This window comes from Camellia sinensis, chromosome 4 (assembly GCF_055761805.1).
Source record: "Camellia sinensis isolate YWXY chromosome 4, ASM5576180v1, whole genome shotgun sequence".
Taxonomy (NCBI): Eukaryota; Viridiplantae; Streptophyta; class Magnoliopsida; order Ericales; family Theaceae; genus Camellia; species Camellia sinensis.
The window spans coordinates 52,233,614-52,246,290 of record NC_138964.1 but is presented as its reverse complement, the minus strand read 5'-3'; positions in this window follow the sequence as shown (position 1 = coordinate 52,246,290).

The window sequence follows — 12,677 nt, the reverse complement described above, 5'->3', positions numbered from 1 at the left end:
GGCTGTCTCCACTAGCTCAGAAGATGATGTATCAGACATTTCCAGACTTTGGCACATGCGCCTAGGGCATGTCGGTGAGAAGACTTTACAAGGGTTGGTAAAGCAAGGCCTATTGAAAGGCGCCAAAATAGGGAAGCTTGAGTTCTGCGAGCATTGTGTACTGGGCAAGCAAACAAGAATCAAGTTTGGTATTGCTATTCATCGTACCAAAGGGATTCTAGACTACGTTCACACCAATGTATGGGGTCCTTCCAAGAATGCTTCATTGGGAGGTAAACACTACTTTGTGTCGTTCATTGATGATTTCTCAAGAAGAGTTTGGGTTTACACAATGAAGCATAAAGATGAAGTATTAGAAATCTTTCTTATGTGGAAGAAAATGATTGAGACCCAGACAGGCAGAAAGATCAAGAAGCTCAGATCTGACAATGGCGGGGAATACACATCCGATCCCTTCTTTGAGGTTTGCCAGAATGAAGGGATAGTGAGACATTTCACAGTTCCTGGAACATCGCAGCAAAATGGAGTTGCAAAACGCATGAACCGCACTTTGGTAGAGAAAGTCTAGTGTATGTTGTCACATTCTGGATTGAGCAAGGCATTTTGGGGCGAGGCATTGAACTATGCTCGTCATCTTGTTAACCGACTACCTATTGCAGCACTAGATGGCAAGACTCCCATGGAGGTATGGTCAGGAGTGCCAGCTACTGATTATGATCAGCTACGTATCTTTGGATGTCCAGCTTACTTTCATGTTACAGAATCTAAGTTGGATCCAAGAGCCAAGAAAGCCATCTTCTTGGGCTTCAGTGACGGTGTTTAGGGATACAGACTTTGGTGCCCTGAATTAAAGAAAGTTGTCACTAGAAGAGACGTTACCTTTGATGAGTCTACAATGCTGAAGCAACCAAATCCTCAAGAAAATGATGAAACATTGAAAAAGTCAGTGCAGGTGGAGTTTGAGACTCCAGCAAAGACTAGTCAGCCAATCAACCATCCTGAAGAAGTCTCAATGGATAGCTCTGAAGAGAGTTCAGATGAAAATGAAGATCCAGAGGCCCCACAACAATCAGAACCCATTGCAATCAGGAAAGGAAAAAGGGTTACTAAACAACCCGTTTGGATAACCGATATGGTAGCCTATGCACTTCCAATCATTGAAGACAATGTTCCTTGCACTTTTAAAGAAGCCGTGCAGCATGCAGAAAGTGTCAATTGGAAGGAGGCTATGGATGAAGAGATCGGGTCACTTCACAAGAACCAGACTTGGGAGTTGGTGCAACTTCCAAAAGGCAAGAAAGCAATTGGATGCAAGTGGGTTTACACCAAGAAAGAAGGCATCCCAGGCAAAGACAACATCAGATTCGAAGCTAGATTGGTAGCTAAAGGGTATGCCCAAAAGGAAGGAATAGACTACAATGAGGTATTCTCACCTGTTGTGAAGCACACGTCTATTCGTATCTTGCTAGCTTTGGTTGCACAGTTTGATCTCGAGCTCGCTCAACTCGATGTCAAAACTGCCTTTTTACATGGAGATCTTGAAGAGGAGATATATATGTCCCAACCAGATCGTTTCAAAGTTACTGGAAAAGAGAATTGGGCTTGTAAGCTGAACAAATCGTTGTACGGATTGAAGCAATCCCCGAGACAGTGGTACAAAAGATTTGATCGGTTCATGATAGAGAAAAAATACACAAGAAGTCAATTTGATCATTGTGTATATTTTCGTAAGCTTCCAGATAGGTCCTTCATCTATTTGCTCTTATATGTAGATGATATGTTAATTGCATCAAAGAGCAATGAGGAGATTGACAAACTCAAAACACAGTTAGCAAGAGAGTTTGAAATGAAGGATTTGGGAGAAGCAAAGAAAATTCTTGACACGAAGATCAAGAGAGACAGGAAGAAGGGCACGGTTCATCTGACACAAACTCAATATTTGAAAAAGGTGTTAGACATATTTGGCATAAATGAGAAAACAAAAGCTGTGAGTACACCATTGGCCCCTCATTTCAAGCTTAGTGCTTCGATGTCTCCACGCACAGAAGAAGAATGGAAGCATATGGCACAAGTTCCATATGCAAATGCAGTTGGTGCATTAATGTATGCTATGGTTTGTACAAGGTCTGACATCTCACATGCTGTGACTATGGTAAGCAGGTATATGCATTATCCAGGAAAAGATCACTGGCAGGCAGTGAAATGGATCCTAAGGTACATACATGGCACGGTTAATCTGGGATTGAAGTTCGAGAAAGATAACCGACTCAGACAGAATTTGGTTGGATATGTGGACTCAGATTATGCTGGTGACTTGGACAAGTGCCGATCAACAACAGGGTATTTATTTACGCTTGCTAAAGGGCCGGTGAGTTGGAGGTCAACACTTCAGTCAACGGTGGCTTTGTCTACTACAGAGGCAGAGTACATGGCAGTGACAGAACCCTTTAAGGAAGCTATTTGGCTACACGGGTTGATTGAGGACTTGGGTATTGTTCATAAGCATGTTGAGGTGTACTGTGACAATCAGAGTGCCATTTGTTTGGCAAAGAACCAGGTTGATCATTCCCGCACTAAGCATATTGATGTCCGTTTCCATTTCATCCGAGAAATTGTGAATGAAGGGATATTCTGCTTCAAAAGATTAGTACTGTAGATAATCCGGCCGATATGCTCACAAAAGTGGTTCCTGGGATCAAGTTCCAACATTGTTCGGACTTGGTCAACATCTCTCGGAACTGAGCACCTTCAGGTGCAAGGCAGTGTTGATCGATCACTATGGACGGAATATTTTGCAGAATATTCAGAACTGCAGAGGGCAAAGGCATGATAGTCAAGGGCATCCCAGCAGGGGGTACAGGACATCTAATCAGAGGGTGTATGATATCTTGGTTACACAAGTTCAAGCATAGCAGGTGAAGACATCCGAGACAGGAAGCGTGGAAGAGATCTATGGGAGATAGGAGCAGAGGCTCTCTCCAAATCAGAGAGTGGTGTGAGTTGAGTTGAGTTGAGGATGTAGGATTCCCTCCTCCTCTTGTATCTCTGGTGTGTAATCTCTAGCTTCAGGGGATGCAAACGTCTCAGTGAGGAGATGCAGACTATACTGAAATTTGGACATAACAAGATTAGCAGCAATGTGTGTACTAGATCACCTCACATGGGTTGAGGGGGTGATTTGTTGATATCACCCCATGTGAGGGGTGATTCTCTCCAATGTGAAAGCACAACACAACATGTCAAGGAATGCGGCTTCCAACCGACAAGCCGCAGAGGTGGACGGCCACCGAAAGGAGAAAAGGCTGGCAGCCAACTCACATGGAAGACTCTCTCCTTCATCTGTAATGTGTATAAATAGAGAGGTTAAGGGGAGAGTGAGATAGAGAGAAAAACTATCCGTGTATTGTTTCCGTTGTAATTATTCCATTTCTCTCCATATAGTGAAATCCGCTGCCCGTGGACGTAGGCGACTTGCCGAACCACGTTAAAACTCTTGTGTTATTGCTTGTTTGTGTTTCTTGGTGTGCCCTCGATCCCTAACATCATCCACATAATTTCTCCTCCCTAAATGCCCAAATCATGTGGCAGGCAAAATTTGAAATGTTGACCCACAGGTGAGAGAGAAGCTACGCACTGTGTATACCCATTACACAAAATACCACCTTGGTGTCTTGGGACTCATACAAAACTGTGCAGATGGGAGTGCATTGAGATAAGAAAAACAGAGATTTAAGTGTAGAAGTAATGTGTTGATGTGTATACTTAGGCTTTCATTTACCTTCTTCTCATGTTACATTTACGACCCCATAGTAAAAAAAGTCTCTAGCATCTTGTGATTATCATGATGCACAATTGGCAACTTATTTTACAGCTTCACTGGAAAATGACCCGAGTGGAAATTTGTTCCCCAGAAAAGGTGCTAGTACTCTTGTCCCTAATGACTAATCTAACTCAAAAATCAAACTTGCATGGGCCTTTAATTTTGTAAATGCCTTGAATCTCTCTTCTTCTTGAGGAATCTACAAGATTAGCAGGTTTCCTCTTACAAACACCTCATATTTACTATTAGTTCATATTGACTCTGGTGCTACAATGGATTTCTTTTTCTTTCTGTTCTGTTGTGAAGGAAATTAGATCATGGTGTGCAGTTGCTGTATTGTAATTACTTGAACAAATAATTTTGATGCCCATGTGCTTTCATATGGTTCGAATTGCAGCTATCCATATGTTGACTACAGTCATGAAGAAACTTTCTTATCTTGAGGAGTTATACTGAACAACTGGAACTGAAGGAAAGAATTAGGTGATTTTGAAGTTTTTCATGGTCATTCAGTGAGTTCAAGAATCTACATGGTTCTTGCTTGAATAATGGGTTCAAGAATTCATGTCTATCTGCTGGTTGTTTCCATCCAAATTTTACTTGTAGCAGCATAGACGAATAATCTAGACTGTAAGTTCCTTTCTTATGCCTAGGTTGTTAGTTTTATTGACATCAATATATTTATTAGTGTTTAATGATATATGCATAAGAGAGCTCCAATTTATGTTCTTAGTTTTTCCAATGCATCCTCACACCTCATTTATTGTGGGGGTTGATCGCTGATAAAAGGAGAAACAAAAATGAAATAAAAAAAAATTTGTGTTTTGTTGTTTCTTATATCGAGAATTAAAATGATCTCCACTGCTGGATATTGTCTTTTCTTGTTTTCCAAATGGCAGAAAATTTGAGATTCCAAGTTTCAATATCTACAAATATATTTTTTATATTTATGCCTGAGTCTTTTAGCAATCAAAGCATTAGATGCATGTCTTGGTTATGAGAAGCTATTTCTGTGTGGGGTTGTCTAATTTAACTGGGAATAATTTCTACAATGCAAGGCTGTGAATCCAATCTCTGGAATACATAATTGGTTCGATCTATTTTTAATGCATTTCATCAATTGTACTCCACATATTATTAGTGTCACTTCGAAATATCATACTACTTCTTCAAACAAATCTCTAATTTCTCACATTTTAGATTCCACCATATATTTTTGGGTTTTTAGTATCTTTGCTAGTTTGATATTGCCACATTATATATATACATCTAATATTGTTAGCTTTGGTTGTGATGTTGAACTCACTAGAAGGTCAATGATTTGAATCTCCCCGCCTACAGGTGGGTCTTGTTCTCTGTCCCACTTTGGGAGTTTCTTTGTATTGATTGTGTTGTATTTGATATATATTATTGTGATTGTAATTCATTGATTGTGATTGTAATTCATTGAGTTTCATTGTAATATCATATATGAATAAATAAATAAATAAAAACACCTGTAACCTTTACATATGTTGGAGAAATCTATAGCGTGCACCCCTAAAAAATGCCTCACAATAAGAAAGTTTTGTGGTGAAAGTTACAAAGGTTTGTGGTGTGTTATGCCACTTTGTGGTAAATCTATCGTGTGTGCCTCTAAAGTACATTTTTAATTTATATAATTTGATTCAAATTTTATTTTACTCCCTACATTTTAACTTTAGTTTCACTTTGATTTTTTTTTTGGTTTAAATTAGAGGTTAAAATTAACGATTTTATAACACTATCTTCTAAGGCGTACATGTACAAAAAATTAACAAAAATTTAGATCAAAGGACCATCTGAAACTGGACTTAAAGCATAAGAACTAAATTATTCAAATTAAAATAATAGGGCCAAAGTGAAATTTAAATCAAATTATAAGAATGAAAAATGTATTTTATCCTATCATAAATAAATCTTAATCGTTTATTTATATGAATTTCAAGTAAATCTCACATAAATAAACAATTTGAATTTATTTATGGCATGACTATGTTACGATCATATGTAATAGTGAATAATTGCTCACCAAACTCACTTATTAAATGGCTCATGACTTCTATTAAAACTAGAACATGAATGAATGGTACAATGTTTGAAATTTGATCCTCCACAAAATTGTGGAAGTTTGGAATAATTACCAAATAAGATGGCATGAAGATAAGGCAAATTACATTTTATCTTTTGAGCTATCACTTACTTTATTCCATAACTAAATAATATAAATTTTTTGTCAAGAATTTATGTGACTTATACATGATATCTCAAATATTACAAAATGTCTGAAATAACTTTATTTTCTTCTATTCATGATGGCAGTCATAATACTCCTAGGGTAAGCAACTATGTGGGTGTTTGGGAAGTGGCTATTTTTTATGCTTTTTGACAATTTTAGTAAGCTATTTTAGTTTTTGTATTTGGAAAGATAGGATGGATTTTTATTTGAGTTGTTATATTGAAAAATGTGTTTAAAATGATGTTTGAGGCTGAAATGATAAATTTGTCCCTAACCTCACTTTTTTTAAAATTTGCCTAAGGGAGCAAAATTGTCATTTACTATATGTGCCTACACTGTGGGACTAGGCTGAACCTACCATGTGCCTACACTGTCAGCGTGACAGTGTAGGCTGCCCCATGCCAAGCTACTTTTTTTTATAAAATATATATATATATATATATATATATATATATATATATGTAAATCATTGGTTTAGGATATTTGAGGTTATTTGGCTTTTTTAGTGTTTGAGGCTATTTTAGCCTTAAAAGCGGGTTCCCAAACACCCCGTATGATTGCTAATGAGACCCCAAAAAAAAAAAAAAAAAAATGAAGAGGAAAAGAGAAAGAATAAAATTATTTTAAGTATTTCACAATATTTTCATGTAATATTTATAATTTCCATGGCATGTTTGAATGTCAATTTGTCTAATCATAAATACTAATGACGCAATAATAATATATAAGGTGAGTAATACTAGGGACTCTAAATAATCTACCAAGTTTTTTACCAAATCTCTCACATGGGTGTGGTACCCATTTGTGTGGTCTCACACCTATGTGAGAAATTTGGTAAAACATTTAGTAAATTATTTGGAATTCATAACATTTTTCATATATAAGGTTGGTGTGGAGTGAATATGTAGAACTCCAGAAAGCTGACTTGGAGTCAGATTAGTGGGGGCTATGTTTGGATTTTCAAACTAATAAGAAAAGTCTTTAAAGAAGGTCCAAAATTTTGAAAACACACAAAGGGGGCTTTCAAAATTTTGAGTAGTAATTAAATAATTTTCAAAGAGGGATGGCTATTTAATAGAAGTAGTTAACTACTACTAATCCACTTGCTTTTAGATTTAACTATTCTAGTTGTTAGGCAAATGCTAACAATTATTCTGATTATGGGTTGGTGAAAAATGTTTTATAAATAAGTCAAAAGTGTTAAAAAAAGATTTTATAATTGGTGAAAAAAATTTGAAACTCTTTTTGTTGTGTTGTAAGAGCAACAAAAACCTTTATTATTAATATTATGTTTGATAATCAGTATAAATTTAATGAATATTACAAAATTAAATTATAAATGCACCATTTTTTCACATTATTTTATACTACGGATTTACAATGAAAGTAGACCTGATAATGTGGGACCCACTTCATTATGAGTCGGTGATGTAAAATTATTTAAAAAATAATACATCTATATAAAAAGACTCAAGTGTGATAATAAAAATAATAACTATTTCATTAAAAAAATCACTTTTCAAACAAATTCTTAAAAATATCATGTCCCAATCCCTTTGCCAAACCAACCACTAGCCAAAGGGATATCAAAAAAATATTTGAAATTATTTAACTCCAACATGGGCCCTACATGTTTGCCCTATCAAACTAAATGGGAGGTCTCCATGTTGCATTAACTAGTTGAACATAACAGTATAACTAAATACAAATAGAAGAGAAGTAAGGACAACTGTAAATGGCTGCAAGTGAAGAGCTATATCTCATGCCACAACTTTCACTTGCATCGGACACAAACCCACTCACACCTCCATGTATCAGTCTCCTATCCCTTGCAGAAAATCACATCACAATATTGAAATGAAACAATGTATGTTCACAGGAAAAATGGGGGACATTCGGCAATGCCCACATGGTGAAGAAGCAATTTGATGATTGCAACAAATACAAGATTGGGGCTCTTTTCTTTGGAAACTTATTAGATACTCCCAAAGTATTATATGACATTGCCAGCACACATTTAAGTAGGTCATCCTTTGTCTCCTAACTACTTAACAAAGGTAAGTCAGCATGTCTTGCCCATAATTTTTTTTGCTATATGATTGGTTTGGAGCACCACGTAAATAATGCCACATGGTGGTCTAGGTCTATTGAATAATTAACCTTCTGTTTCCTTTTTACTTTTGTTTGGCCAAACAATGACAAAAGGAGAGTTGCAAGAAAATGAATCCCACATTAGTAGCAGATCATTGTTTTTTTTTTTGGGTCCCGCAACCTACTTGAGAGGGTAATTTGTGAACAAATTGGGCCGAACTAGGAAAAGTCTTCTTTGGAAGTTAGGCCATGCAATGGGTCGAGATAAGAGCTGATGTAGCTCGGTCTTGGGTTAAGAAGACACACTAGGTCGGCCAGAGATGGGTTGCTAGGGTCTGGACCTAGCTATTTGAAGGTAGTCTTTTATCGAATCGAGATGTTGTCAATGGAGAGGGCCGAGCTATGTGTAGCTTGGCAGGGTGCAATTCGGTAAATTGGCTTTCGATCACACGGCCCGAATGACAAGGGACTGAGATAAGGCAGCTCTGTCAGGAATGTATATCCGAGCATATGGGAGTGGCCATCTTAGTTGGCTTGTAGTGATGAGGGTGTTTTAAGGATAAGTATTATCCTTGGGCATGAGACTCCTAGTAGGACTCTATGTAGAGTCCTACTAGGATTGTGCAAACCATCTCACTTGGTTGGTAGTGAGTAGAGTGTTATCGGGATAGACACTCTTCATTGGGAGTGTGATTCCTAGGAGGACTCTTATAAGGAGAGTTGGAATCCTACTAGAATTGTGCCAAGCAGAATCTATAAAAGCTTATAGCAGGACCTATGTACAGGTATCATAATTTCTGCTCTAAAAAACACAGAGCTTTTTGTCTATTGTCTATTTGCTGACTTAGGCATCGAAGAGATATCTGGCACACACCCGTCGGCTAGCTCACGTTTGTGTTTTTAGGTAGCAAAGTGACGACGTTTGGAGGAGTGCAAACTTGATCAACAGGATTATACGAGAAGATTATTTTTGTGCTCGTATAATTGGCGCCGTCTGTGGGAATACAATAGAGAACAAACCTTTTGATTTAAGTGTTCCTTTAATCAATGTCAATGGCGCATAACGAAGACTTGCCACATTCTGCTATTGATGGGCACACCCTAGAAGGAGGAGGGAGGTACGAGGGCTTGCCTTATGTTCCGCCCATGGCAAAATTGGATCCCTAGCGACGGAACCCACAGAGAGACGCGCGAGAAAGACAGGGCTCAAGTTTATGCAGCTCTCAAAGCCCTGATAGATAGAGGCAGATGATGGATCCCCAGGTTCTGGAAGATCGCATAAGGGAGCAAGATGAAGTAATAAGAAGAAGGACGGCTAACATGGAGACTATGAAGCGCCAAATAAAGGGCAAATGGGTGACAGAAGAAGAGGTGGGCAAAGACAGAGCGCACTCTTGCTACTCAGAAGATCGTGACAGGCAAGTCGCACCGTCTCATACGGAAAGCAGAAGCCTCAGGATAGGTGACACACGGTCAAGAACCTTTAAGACTCGTTACTCCAGGTCTGAGAGAACGAGGATTGAAAGGTCATGTATGGAGGCAAACAGTTATCGGCCTTTGCACTCGCACCAAACGACATCTAGGCACAAGGAGTTGCCCAGGTCGGCGGACCTGAAAGGACTCGAAGGAAAGAAGACACTTAGGCTTGCAACCCCCACAGAGTCTCTGCGCTATAACAATTGGCTTCTAGGACACATGGGAGTGTCGAGGTTGGAATGTCAATACCACACTTTGCCTACGAACCGACAGACAAAGCGTTAACAAGGTTACAGAGCTCGCCATTCGTTCCAGCGATTTACCCTCAAACTTCCACCAACCCAAATTCACTACTTATGAGGGGAAGTTAGACCCCTACATACACTTAAGCCACTTTCGCCGAGTTATGGCCGTGTATCGGCGAAACGAGACTCTAATGTGTATCATGTTTCCTTCTAGCCTTGGCGACCTGGGTTTAACATGATTTGAAAGGTTTCCAGAAGGTAGCATAGCTTCATGGGCGCAACTAGCGGAGACATTTGTGGCTAGATTCAGAACAAACACCAAGATGCCAGTGAAGATTGACTAGCTTCTCTCCATAGACATTGGCGAGAAGGAAACATTGAGGTCCTACAATAATTAGTATTGGGAGACTTTTAATTAGATTGAAGATTGCCCCACAAACCTAGCTATCGCACAATACAAACAAAGTTTGCCGGCTGATAATAAATTAAGGGATTCAATGACAATGATGTCACCTCTTACTATGGAAGCCCTGATGGAGAGAGTGTACCAACACATCTTGGTAGAGGAAGATGCGATGCGCACCAAGGTAGAATCCGATACAAACAACGATGTTGGACAAAACACCCTCGACAAAAGTTAACACAGTCGACAAGAAGGACCAACCGCGCAAAAATCTTTGCCCAATTGGGGGCAAAGTGGGTTGGCAGGTTTAACCAATTCTTTCTAACAAATCAGTGCCCAACAGGGGGCAAAGCGGGTTGGCAGGTTTGACCAACTCTTTCTAAAAAAAATTTAGACTCCTTACCCAACTGGGGGGCAAAGGTAGTTGGCAGGTTTGACCAACAAAACTTTTTTGCACCCATTAGCCGAGATCAGAATTTAGGCTAAAGACGGTTGGCAGGTTTGACCAACAAAAAACTTTTAGACTCCTTGCCTAATTGGGGGGGCAAAGGTGGTTGGCAGGTTTGACCAACAAGACTTTTTTGCACCCTTCAGTCGAGATCAAAATTTAGGCTAAAGGCGGTTGGCAGGTTTGACCAACAAAAAAATTTTAGACTCCTTGCCCAACTGGAGAGGCAAAGGCGGTTGGCAAGTTTGGCCAACAAAACGTTTTTGCACCCTTCAACCGAGATCAGGATCTAGGCTAAAGGCGGTTGGCAGGTTTGACCAACAAAAAATTTTTAGACTCCTTGCCCAACTGGGGAGCAAAGGCGGTTGGCACGTTTGACCAACAAAAAAATTTTAGACTTCTTGCCCAACGGGAGGGGGGGGGGGGCAAAGGCGATTGACAGGTTTGACCAACAAAACTTTTTTGCACCCTTCAGCCGAGATCATAATTTAGGCTAAAGGCAGTTGGCAGGTTTGACTAACAAAAAAATTTTAGACTCCTTACGCAACTGGGGGGGCAAAGGTGGCTGGCAGGTTTGACCAACAAAACTTTTTTGCACCCTTCAGCCGAGATCAGGATCTAGGCTAAAGGCGGTTGGCAGGTTTGACCAACAAAAAATTTTTAGACTCCTTGCCCAACTAGGGGGCAAAGGCGGTTGGCAAGTTTGACCAACAAAACTTTTTTGTACCCTTCAGTAGAGATCAGGATCTAGGCTAAAGGCGGTTGGCAGGTTTGGCCAACAAAAAATTTTTAGACTTCTTGCCCAACTGGGGGGCAAAGGCGGTTGGCAGGTTTGACCAACAAAACTTTTTTTCACCCTTCACCCGAGATCAAGATCTAGGCTAAAGGCGGTTGGCAGGTTTGACCAACACAAAATTTTTGCACTCTTTGACCGGGATGATAGTTACCTTGGCCAAAGCCGGTTGGCAGGTTTGACTAACAAGTTTTTTGGATTCTTCAGCCAAGATGTGTATCTCGGCCAAAAAAAGTTGGCAGGATCAGGTAAGGCCAAACTAATTAGTTTGGCTAGACATGCAGCCGAAATGATGCAAAACATTAAAAAAGAAACACAGTAACCGCGCCAAGAGATCGAAAATTTTCATTAATTGGAAGATGATTACAAAAGGATATATACGTTGAAGACAAAAAGGCGAGACTATTCAAATTTTTGGCATGACGGTTGTAACTGGAGAACGGGGCTAATGGGGGCACGCCACATGCTAGATTAGTGGATGGACGTGTTGAGCAACTGACAAGACTTATTGAAACTGAACAAATTTTCTAGCTCAGCAGAGTTGGGTGTTCTTAGCTCGGCTGGAGGAAAATAATCCCAAACATGCTACGCAGATGGAATTAATGGGCAATTGAGAAGGTAATTTCTGAACAAATTGGGCCAAGCTAGGAAAAGTCTTCTTTGGAAGTTAAGCTGCGCAATGGGCCGAGATAAAAGCTGATATAGCTCGGTCTTGGGCTAAGAAGACACTAAGTCGGTCAGAGATGGGTTGCTAATGGCTGGACCTAGCTATCTGAAGGTAGTCCTTTATCGGATCGAGATGTTGTCAATGGAGAGGGCCAAGTATGTGTAGCTCGGCATGGTGCAATTCGATAAATCGGCTTCCGGTCACATGGCCCGAACAACAGGGGACCGAGATAAGGTAGCTCGGTCAGGAATGTATATCCGAGCATAAAGGAGTGGCCATCTCACTTGGCTTGCAGTGATGAGGGTGTTTTAAGGATAAGCATTATTCTTGGGCATGAGACTCCTAGGAGGACTTTGCTAAGGAGAGTTAGAATTTTACTAGGATTGTGCAAACCATCTCACTTGGCTGGTAGTGAGTAGAGTGTTATCAGGATAGACACTTTTCACTGGGAGTGTGATTCCTATGAGGACTCTTATA